Source organism: Elephantulus edwardii, unplaced genomic scaffold (genome assembly GCF_000299155.1).
Source record: "Elephantulus edwardii isolate Elephantulus edwardi_28Jun2011 unplaced genomic scaffold, EleEdw1.0 scaffold00028, whole genome shotgun sequence".
NCBI lineage: Eukaryota > Metazoa > Chordata > Mammalia > Macroscelidea > Macroscelididae > Elephantulus > Elephantulus edwardii.
Window position 1 is genome coordinate 16,672,799 of NW_006399778.1, and position 12,100 is coordinate 16,684,898.

Here is a 12,100-nt window from a genome sequence, read left to right on the forward strand (position 1 = left end):
GTTCTCTTGGCCATCCATGGGATATTCAATCTTCCTCTCCAACACCACAGCTCAAAGGTGTCAATTCTTTTTCTGTCATCCTTACTGCTAGACGGGGCTATGCTGGAAAATGTGGTGGGTCTGCCAAAGACGAAGACCCTTAGGAGATGGACTGACACACGGCAGCAATGGGAGAGATACTGAAGATGGCACAGGACAGGATAAGAGTCAGATGTGTTTACTCACCAGGTTGCTATGAGTCTTATTTGATAGAAAGGGCATTAACATCAAAAGGACAAAATCATCATGTTTATTCGTAGAAGAAGTGGTCATCTGGGATTGGCTAGTGTGGGAGGGATTGGGATAATTAAACACCTACATGGTTGTTGTTTGAAATCAGTGAGACTGGCTCAGGTCAGGGCAGGCTTCAGAGCTGCTGTACATAAGGTTGCTATGGGTTGCGACCCATAATCAACAGGCACATAACAACAACAACATAGTTGTTCTTTCAAGGTGGCTACCACAGGAATTTTGTGAGGACCACAGGTGACAGGGAATGGCAAAGATTAATAAGAACTGGTTTTGACAAAGACTGTGGCAATATAACAATAGAAATCGACCCTCAAGGAATGAGGCTAGATGACAATAAAAACAGATTCTTAAGCAATGTGGCAAAACAACAGACTGAAGGAGAAGATAAAGGAGATGGCCAGTCACCATATCCATCGGGAGGAATGCACCATCAGCTGTTTAAACCCCACTCCTTGCTAACAAAAGATATATAAACCCTTTTGTGAGATAAAAACGGAGTCAGTCTGTCCTGACCCATTCAACTCTGTTATGAATGTCTAATAAACCTCAATTTCTTTCTCTTGGTCTCACTTGGTATAGGTGTCTTTCTTGTATTTCCAAGCCAGAACTTTCTAGTTCTTACTTCAAGAGGTCGCTGGACCTCTTTTGGAAATTGTCCCCTTGACATGGGCACATTATCAAGACGGCCGCAAGTGTGTGCAATTCAGCAACACGTGGCCAGTGGCTTGAAAGATGGCCACCTCCAGTGACGATCCCCCTGTGGTCATAACAGAGCAAGCCCTTCCAAGACGGCTGCTTCCTAGAAAGTCATACAGATGTCTCTCTCGCCTGAAATTTCTCTCACCTGAAATCTCTTAGTCGAATTAAAGATTGTTTAGAGGGAACACCTGGAGGTACGAAAGCTACTCTTTTGTGTTTTGGCTTCTTGTGATCTTTGCATTGGCTGTATGCTATTTTCCTTATCCAAACCTTCCACTGGAAAATAATTCAGCACATCATGTAAAAAGATGGAAAAGAAAAGGAAAATAAGAGAATCTGTGATTCTTCAAGGACAAATACTATATAAAACCATGATTGTAGAATGAGTATGAGGATCCGAGTGGGGGGAGGGTGGAAGCAGAGGGGTGAGGATGGGCGGGGAGGGGGTGGTGAGGGAGAGAAGGGTGTTATTGATAGGTTTGCACAATTCAATGGGTGGGTGGGGTGAAGGAAAGAGGAAGGATCTTTTGTGAAAAACAACATATTCAAACTTTGTAAGTAAATCAGTATAAAATTTAAAAAAAGAAAATCTGTGATTCTGAGTAAATTTAACAGTAACCCAATCAAAGTTTAAAACAATTAAAACGTTTCCTTTTCATTCCTTAAACAAAGACAGTCCTTGATACAAGGTCAGAAGGTCCTATTGTTCTGTTAACAGAGGGAATATCTAGGATTACAAGGCAGCGGAAGCAAAGCAAATTACAACAGTTAAAGGGATTGCGGGTGATAAAGAAGCTTTCTTCACAACTGTCCTCTATGTTTAATTACTTTCTTCCCTATTGAACCACCAGTCTCCTGGGTGGAAAGACAGGCACTCTGCTCCTGTGAGATTTATAGCCTTTGAAAACCCACTGGAGGGTTCTATGTGTCAGATGAATTTTCAGGTTAAGACAGACTAGAAAGAAAAGCCTAATTTTTTTGAAAATCAACTAATAAAAGCTCATTGGAGCACAATCATTTAATCTGCAACTGATTCTATGGACGAAGCAGGATGGTGCACTGTTTTGTTGCTGGCCAACTGGACGGGGTTAACAGCAATAAGGAGAAAGAACTTGAAGGCAGGTCTGAAGGAACATTCTACAAGGACAGGGCTGTGCTGAGCGTCTTGGTAGGGGTGTGGCTGATGAATGTGTACACAGTTGTCAAAACTGATGAAACTTTAAGATCTATATTCTGGATGTAATTTATATTTCGGTGGGGGGAGGGAAGAGGAAAAAGTAGAGGATTCCATTTAGAAAAGAGAGCTGGAGAACAAGGAGTTAACTCCAGAGCTAGCCTGTAGGAGCTAGAAGGTAGAAAAAGCTGTTTCCAAAAGGAGCTGTAGCTTCCTTTAATGAGAACAGACATAAAAATCCCATATGCAGTTCTGCTTTTTTCACCAGTGCTGAAAGAGATTGTTGCCAAACTTGTAAGTACCTAAGTGGGCAAACATGCATAATCTCTCAGACTTTGCCAGAAGATAGCAAGTCTGCCAGGGTGGGTAGGAGAGGGGGATCCGCCTTGCACCAAAGTCCCGGGACTCTTAGAGGTTCTGGAGCTAAATAATCAGAGTGTGTTAAGTCAGAGGTCAGGACATAGATTGAGCCTAAAAGTTAATCATATGTGATGAGGAGGACCCGAGTTCTCTCCCACCTCCCTGCAGATTAGCTGGGAAATGGAGAAACGCTCAAGCTTCTTGTGTCTCTAATGCATCACCTATAAAATGGGATGATGTTAGGATTCGAACAACCTGCCTTTGGGCTCACAGCACAATTCCTTCCTGTCGAGCTACTGGAGCTCTGTAAGTATTATAGTCAGAGTTATGTAAAAATTTACACACACACACACACACACTACTCAAAACTTACCTGAGCCAGGGGAGCTCTGGTGGCCTAGTGGCAAGAAGCTGCACTGCAATCCCAGAGGTGCATGGTTCGAATCCACCAGATGCTCTGCTGGAGAAGAAGGGGCAGTCTCCTCCTGTACCAGTCAGATCTGATTTGAAGGTACACACATACAAAAAAATAATAAAAATTAAACAAAAAAAACTTACCTGAGCCAGAAGCAAGCCAAGCTCAGTGCCATCAAGTTAAGCGACTCACAGCCACCCTGCAGGACAGAGAAGAACTCCCCCATAGGGTTTCTAAGGCAATACATCCTTACAGGAGCATACTGTGACATCTTATCTTTCTCTTGGAGTAGCTCGTGGACTAGAACAAGGTGATCCTCTGGTTAGCAGTCTATGCTTTAACCATTGCACCACTTTGCCCAGCAGTTATAACATGGTTAGGATAAGCTAACAACTTCTTCTCCTCTTTCCTCCTTCCTCCTCTTCCTCCTCCTCTTTTTCTCTTCTTCTCCTCCTCTTTTTCCTCTTCCTTTTCCTTCTCCTCCTCCTCCTTCTCATTCTTCTTGTTCTTGTTATTCTTCTCCTCTTCCTTTTCCTCCTCGTCCTCCTCCTCCTCCTTCTTCTTGTTATTGTTATTCTTTTTTTTTAATTATTATTTTTGTGTGAGTGTACCATCAAATCAGATCTGACTGGTACAGGAGGAGATTGTCCCTCCTTCCCCGGCAGAGCATCTGGTGGATTTGAACCGTGTGCCTCTGGGATTGTAGTTGCAGCTCCTTGCCACTAGGCCACCAGAGCTCTCCTGTTATTGTTATTCTTGTTCTTGTTATTCTTTTTGTTATTGTTATTCTTATTATTATATCACCACCATCTAGGGTTTACCACTTACACAAGAAGCGGCTCTTGGGGTACTCAGCTGCTAACCAAAAGGTTGGCTGTTCAAACCCACCAAGTGTCTCCACAAGAGAAAAATTATGATCTAGGAAATCCTATGGGACAATTTTACTTTGTCCCCCAGGGTTATTATGAGAGATCAACGACAGCAGAGCACACAACAACAACCGTTTAATCAACTGTTGTTACATACAGTCAAGTTGGAACCAACCCACAGCTGACCCTCCCTGTGGGCTTTCAGAGGCAGTTAATCACATGTGAGAAGACTGCCCATCTTCTCCTACAGAGCAGCTGAAGGATTGGAATCACACGGTCCTTGGATTGCAACACAGTTTCTTACTGTTAGGTCACCAGAGCTCCCTACTTAATCAGCTATGTCAGTTTAAATCAATCATTTCACCTCTCTGAGTTTCCCTTTTCAGGAAGCAATGATACCTATCTCTCATGGAGGGAAAAATAATGTCCTTTCAAGTGTCCCTAGAAAAAGCACAAGAAACACTAGCTCTAATTATCAAGACTTCTCAAAACGGCAGACCTTTGTACTGGAGTTTCCTTTTGGTTTGGATTCTGAAGGGTCTGTATGTAGCTTTTAGCTTCTTGAGGAGAGGAACGGAATCAAAATGGCCAAAGCTCCCGCTGTGGGAATAGGAGGGTTAGCGATGTCTCCTCAGACCCTGGCTCCTCAAGGTCCACCAAGTCACCACTACGACGAAACAGAAACTACCTTTGTTTGGTTTAAGTTGCCATAAAGTTGACTGTTGCTCATGGGGACCCTCTCCACTAAAATGATAGTAAAAGATACAGTTTCCTCATCCTCTACCATTTCTGTGGTTAGTGGTGTGTTGGAGACCAGTGTTGGGCTATTGTGTCAATCTGTCTCATTGACAGTCTCCCTCGTTTTTCTGGGTTTTTGGGGGGGAGGGGGTTAAAAATTCATTTTGGTTTTAATTCTGGGTTTTGTTTGGGGCTTCTTTTTCTTTTAAAAACCATTTTCTACGATTTTATTTACAAAATTTTAATACATTGTTTTCAAGAACACATTCTTTCAATTTCCCTCACCCATCAAATTGTACACCATGATTAAGCCCCTCTCCACCCCCTGCACATCCTCATCCCTCTGCTTCCAGCCTCTCTCACCTTCCTGGATCCTTATACTCATTCTGCAATAACGGTTTTATACAATATTTATCCTTGTGGGACTGAGTTAGTTCACTCCAGTCCCTCCCAAGTTAGGTAATAATTTACAACATCGTTGCTCCTACTTGCTGTATAGTATTCCATTGTGTGAATGTATCATAATTTCTCAATCCATTTGTTTGTGGTTGGACATTTGGGCTATTTCCACGTTCTTGTAATGGTGAATAATGCCACTATGAACATTGATGTACAAATCTGTTTGTGCCTCAGTTCTCATTTTGTCAGGGTATATTCCAAGTAGTAAAAAAGTGGGTCATATGGAATTTCTATGTTCAGCTCTTTGAGGAAGCATGAAACTGCCTTCCAGAGTGGTTGCACCATTTTACAATCCCACCTACAATGTATAAGAGTTCCTTTCTCACCACATCCTCTCCAACATTTATTACTTGCTTCCCTATTAAACTTTGCCACTGTTACTGGAGAGGCTCTCCCATTTTTATTGACCCACTACTTTAGCCAGGGATATGTCCTGTCTCCATACCTTTTCAACCTGTATGAGAACTATGGGAAGCCAAACTTTATACCAAATATTATATGAAAACCCTTGTTCAGGAATTGAAGGAATTACAGATTTCTAAGTTAGGATTTCTCTTGTGGCAGATCATAGAAAATGAGCTGTTTGTTCCCTGCAGACAGGAGACAGCAAGGGACCCCCTACAGAGGGTGTTACTTACTTCCTGAGCCAGAGTTCACCCTGAGGCATCAGGATAATCCTTAAGGGTATACCAAATTCTTGCATTTGTGAACCCCTCCCTTCCTGAGTCAAGCAGATGGTTTTCAATAGAAAGAGCTTGGCTTCGTTTGCATTGAATTCTCTTTGTGATTTACTTCCTGATAATTTTCAATAAAGATACAGAGAAGCTTGGCTTGGGGTCTTCAGTGGAGAACTGCTGGCCCCTTATTTTATGCTCTCTGCTCTATCTCATTCTTGGCTGTTTGTCTCATTATTAATAATTATAAAATTATTTCATTATTTGGGACCCTCGGTCTGCAACACAGGACAGACCGGGAGGCTGGGCTTTATGAGGAGAAATGTGGTGTCAGGATTGGTGGAAGATCCATCAACAATCTGCATTATGCAGATGACACAACCCTGCTTGCAGAAACTAAGGAGGACCTAAAGTGCTTGCTGCAGAGGGTCACGGACTGCAGCCTTCAATATGTATTGAGGTTTAATGTCAAGAAGACAAAGATTTTCATCACTGGACCAATTGGTAGCATCATGATGGATGGTGAAGAGATTGAGATTGTTCACAGCTTTAGTTTGCTTGGCTCCACAGTCAACCACTCTTGGCACCAGTAGCCAGGAAATTAAAAGATGTTTTGCAATGGGAAAGTCTGCTGTTAGGGACCTCTCTAAAGTACTGAAGAGTGATGGTGTCTCTCTGGAGACTAAGGTGCGTCTGATACAGGCCATGGTCTTTGCAATCACTTGCTATGTGTCAGAGAGTTGGACAACGACTAGGAAGGATAGAAGGAGAAGTGATGCCTTTGAGCTGCGGTGCTGGAGAAGAGTGTTGAATGTACCATGGACTGCTAAGAAAACAAACAGGTTCATCTTGGAGAGGTTTAAACCAGGCTGCTCCTTGGAGGCAAGGATTCTGAGGCTTCATTTGACATACTTTGGACAGGTTGTAAGGAGGGACCAGTCCTTGGAGAGGGACATCATGCTTGGGAAGGTGGAGGGACGACAGCGCAGGAGGGGGAAACCCTCTATGAGGTGGATTGAATCAGTGACTGGCGTAATCGGGATGGGAGTGTCAGAGACAGTGCGATTGGCACAGGACAGAGCAGAGTTTAGGGCTGTTGTACATAGGGTTGCTATGAGTCGCAAGTGACTTGATGGCACATAACAACAACAACAATACTACTTTAACAAATGCAATGTCCTTTTTTAATTGTGTATAGCTAGAATTTATGTATTTATTTCTTTTTAAAATTTTATTGGGAAAAACATGTTGGGGATACAAGGAGGTGAGGGTTGGGAGAAAAAGTGTGAGAATGGGCAGGGATAAAATTGCAGGGGCTGCACAATTTGGTTGGTGAGGGGAGCAGGTGAAGGAAATGAAAAGGATCCAGTGGGGACCAGATGATACAGGGCAATGTTAAGCATAGTCCAATGGTGATTAAACAAACTGTCTTATTCACTTGTGGGTTTCTCATTTGAGAACTGGATGCAGACTCTCTGGCTTCTTCATGCTGAACAGGGGTGTTGATGTGAAGGGGGAAAGGGAGCACACTTTATCACCTTACTGGTGGTCTTAGGTTAAAGCTGCTTGCTTTCTTGCTCTGTTAGAAGATATTTTTCTGACATTTACTCCCCTCTGGACTGCAAAGTGTTTTCCCAGGTAGGTCCAGTGGGGATGGCAGGTTGAACCCAGAGGCTCCATCTTCCTTTGCTTCCTTAGCTGGCAGTTGTATTTCCTTTTCGTCTCTGGAACTGGGTTTAGGGTCAGGTCTGGAGTAAAACTCAGTGTTAAGGTTACCTATAGGAAAGGGAGCAAACCTAGAGAGAACAAACTTGTGGGTTACAAATAGAAGGGCTTTGGGGCTGTTACTTACAGGTGTACTGGAGGAGAGGGTGGAAGAAAGTAGCCTAGATAAAATTCTCTGTACATCCTAGGCAGTTTTTTCTACCCAGGGTTGGATGGCACCAGCTGAGGGCTGAGGAGTTCACCCTGAGGGTCGGCTCGCCCCGAGGGCCGAATGGCTCCCTCCCAGGGCCAGCTCACCCTGAGTTGTCCTTTTCTAATGAATGGTCCTCCCATGATGGGTCCAAAGTAAGGGAGACAAAGTCTCACCATCATCATTACTAAGGAATGATCGGTTGTATGTTTTGATGTTTGTTTTTGGACTGATTTGCTGGTTCTGCTTGCAGCTCATGACATCTTCAGTATTCTTCACTTGGCACCACAATTCAAATACATCAGTGCTTCTGTTTTCCTTTAATTGCCCAGACTGTTTTCTGCATATGCACAACACAACTGAAACTAGTTGTATTTAGCTTGGGGGGAAGAAAAAAAAAAAGACCAAGCCTAGAACAATACTTGTGTTTCCATTTTCAGCCAAACAATAGACAGGCCTATAAGGTGAATAATAACATCAGGGAGGTGAATAATAACAGCAAATAATAACTTGCTCTTTAGACCAGTTGACCATACACAATCAAAAAGGCAGCATTTGCCCAGACATAAAACTGGGCAGGCAGAAAGGGACAGGACAGAGAAATGCACGGGGAGAAAGTTGGAAGAGTATATTACAGTGTGAGGATTGTAATTAGTCATAAAGCAAAATGTGTATGAATGGCTGACAGCAAAACAAAATGGTTCTGCAAACTTTCACTCAAATGACTGTAAAAAGTTAAAAAACACACAAAATATTTGAATAAAGATGTCATAAAACAAAATAATATAGGATGTCCATAAGTACAGGAAAAGATGTACAACATCTTTAGTTATCAAGTTAAAGAAACCCTCTGAAAACTCACCAGAGTCAGCTATGAGTCAGTGCAGACTGTTCAGAAATGAGAGTGAATAGTGAATATTGACAAGAGGACAGTAGTGGTCCAGTGGTCGAGTTCTCACCTCCCAGCCCTGGGCAAATTACCTCATGCACAGCCCCCTCCTACCACCTGTCAGGGGAGATTTGCATATTGCTAGGATGCTGGACAGATTTCATGGATATTTTTAGATAAAGACAGCCTAAGAAGAAAGGTCGGATGACCTCCTTCTGAAAATCAGCCAGTGAAAACCCCATGGATCGTGGCGACATGATCTAGAACCTATCATGGAATGACATGGGACTGCATGGCATTTTGTCCTACTGCTGTGCATGAGGTAGGTCTCTGGGATAGCCAGCTACAGGCCTGCTTTTAAACTCATGCTCTTCCAAGGCAATCTGTTCACCATCTGTACAATGGGAATAACGGGAATGTTCATGTCAGAGAGCCACTGATCAAGGAGTCTTTGGATGGCACAACTGGCTAAAGACTCAATTACTAGCAATGATGTCAGTTTAAAGACTAAGGCACACCTGAGCCAAGCCATGGTATTTTCAGTTGCTTCACATACATCCCAAAGTTGAACAATGAATAAAGATGACAGAAGAACTGATGCCTTTGAATTGTAGTGTTGGAGAAGAGTACTGCATATTCCATTAACTGCCAAAAACCCCACACAAGTCTGTCTTGAAGGAAGGGTAACCAAGGTGCTCCTTAGATGCAAGAATTGTTGTCAAGATGGTCCAATCCTTGGAAAAATACATCATGCTAGAAAGAGGGACGGTCAGAGAAAGAGAAGACCTTTAGCGAGATGGATTGACATGGTGACTGTAAAAATGGACTCAAGTGCTCTTGCTGCCTGCTCTTCCTTGAGAAGCCGGGACCATGTTCGGACGTAAGCTGACAGCTCTTGACCACCACAATCCTGCAGGCTTCCGCTGCAAAGATGAAACAGTTTAGAAATTTTATAGTTTGGCTTGAAAACCAGAAAATCAGATACTATAAGATTGAAGACAGAGAGAATTTTTTTTCTTTTTTTTTTTTCTTTTTTTAGACAGAGAATTTAAGAAGTATCCATAGCAGTGAAAGGCCCAAGTTCTTTGAAAAGTATCTCAAAGATGTTAACTGTCCTTTCAAGATTCAGGATCGACAAGAAGCATTGATTGGCTTCTTGGTTTAGCAGTTAGATTCGAATATGGAGACAATGCTGAAAAATACAAGGATTCAGTGCCCGATAATGCAAAAAAATGCTGATAATGCAACTAAAAATGCAGAATCACTGATCCATTTAGATGTAAATTATCCCTATTTTAAGGCTGGTGTAATGGCTTTGGCTAACCTTCCTCAGATTCAGCGTCATGATGATTACTTAGTAATGCTAAAGGCAGTTCGTATTTTGGTTCAAGAGTGCCTGACACAGGGGAGCTCTGGTGGCCTAGTGGCAAGAAGCTGCACTGCAATCCCAGAAGGACACGGTTCGAATCCACCAGACGCTCTGCCGGAGAAGGAGGCGCAATATCCTCCTGTACCAGTCAGATCTGATTTGACGGTACATGCACACAAAATAATAAAAAAAAAAAAAAAAGAGTGCCTGACACAGGATGCAGTTGCTAAAGTGAATCAAACAAAAGAGGGCTTGCCTGTTGCTTTCGACAAATATAATCTTGGTTTTGTCACAGGAGATGCAGTTCTTTTTTTTATCTTATTATTTTTTGTGTGGGTACCGTCTAATTGAATCTGACTGGTACAGGAGGAGATTGCCCCTCCTTCTTCAGCAGAGCATCTGTGGATTTGAACCCTGCACCTATGGGATTGCAGTGCAGCTTCTTGCCACTAGGCCACCAGAGCTCCCTGCAGGAGATGCAGTTCTTAACAAAGCTGCCCAAATTCTGTGACTACTGCACATAGAACAGCTCAGGGAGCTACAGACAAAAATTAATGAAACCATAGTAGCAGTTCAGTCAATTATTGCAGATCCAAAGACAGACCACAAACTGGGCAAAGTCAAAGATGAACGTTCTAGGATATCAGCTGTTGGCCTACTTAGTACACTTGGGGACTATGTACACTTCTGGCATGTGTTTGGAAATCCAATGTCACATTTTCGAGGGAGACAACCCAGAAAATTGGCCATGTTCTAGAGATCTAATATCATTACTTTTTTTTTCTTTAATAAAGTTTGGGGAAATGGGAAAAAAATTGACGCAAGCATATCAGAGGTGGTGAGAAGAGTGCAGGATAGGGCAAAATGCAGACCTATTTTTCATATGGCTGTTACGAGTCATAGGCAACTTGATGGCACCGAACAACCACAATCAGCTGTAAGGTGGGCAGTTTGAACCTAATCAGAAACACTTCAGAAGACAGTTCTGGCAATCAGTTCCTGTAAAGCTGCAGCCTTAAAAAGTCTTAGGGCAGTTACTCAATGCATAAGGTCGACCAGGAACCAGAATAGCCTCAAGGGCAACAACAGCAAGGGCCATTCATCTCCCCTTTGACCTTCTTTAACATTCAAGATGTGTTGCATATAGTTCTGTGTGGAGTATTTGGTAGCAAGAAATTACCATGCATCTATCAGGTTCCAGGAGTCCAGTAGGGCTTTAGAAGGATACAGGGCACCTCCATTCTTTTGGTGTGAAATTCATCAAGAACTTTAAAAATACATGCCTCCTTTACTCCAGTAATTCCATTTCTGGGAATCTAGCCTGAAATATATCCCTAAATTCAGAAAAGCTCTGTGATTTGTTTTGCTGTTGATTCAGAAATTGTTTTTAACACGCACATAAAATGACAAGAGATTTGGGAAGAAGCCAGTTGCTAATGCAAGGTGTGTGAAGGCTGGCGGCAAGGTTGAACCAGGTCTGCGTTTCAGTTTGAGGTTAGCTCCAGGGCAGCCACTAATCTCAGAGATCAGAGGCTTCCAGCTAAGGGTTGGTCAGTTCCTGGTGGGAGGAAGAGCCCCATGTCCCCATCCCCTGGTGCATGCCTTTCTCAACCACTGTGGAAGAGCCCCAGGGAAGTGGGACTCCTGCTTGTGAGGATTTTGCCTGCAGCATTCTTCTTATCCTCTGGCAACAGAAGAGCTGGTGGTGGTGGTGGGGTGTCTGCTGAAGGTCATATTAGGCAAACCAGCTTTGAATTTGTTGCTGTGTACAGTAGAGTTGGTGCCAACCCATAGCTGACCCTCACGTGGGTTTTCAGAGGCAGTTAATTGCATGAGAGGTAATTGCCTATCCTCATCCCCATTTAATGGACTTCAAAGACTCCTTTCTTCTATGTCTCTGCTCACAGGGACCAGGACCCAGAGCATCCTGGGCTGAGCTGAGCAGGAAGAAGCTCTGGGGAAGCTGATTGGGTTGCAGAGAAAGGAGCAACCCCGGAGACCAACATCCAGATGGGAGAGCGTTCCAGGGAGTGACTAACACCTGGAGAGCTCTGAGTTTTCACAGTGCCCAGGGGACCTGGACGTGTAAAGGGCACACGCTCTGGGATCCTGAAGCCTGGCCTGAATCTGGCTCTGCCCCTGACTTGCTGGACTTTAGCTCACCTCTCAGCATCAGTTTCTTCATGGGTGAAATAGCAAAGGTATAAGAAGGCTTGGTGGTGCAATAGCTAAGGATTTGGCTGCTAAT

General features: G+C 43.3%; 1 pseudogene; it reads left to right on the forward strand.

Annotated features, from left to right (window-relative positions):
• The first annotated feature begins 9,353 nt into the window (after nucleotides 1-9,353).
• Nucleotides 9,354-11,788, forward strand: LOC102858424 (annotated as a pseudogene).
• Nucleotides 11,789-12,100: the final 312 nt, after the last annotated feature.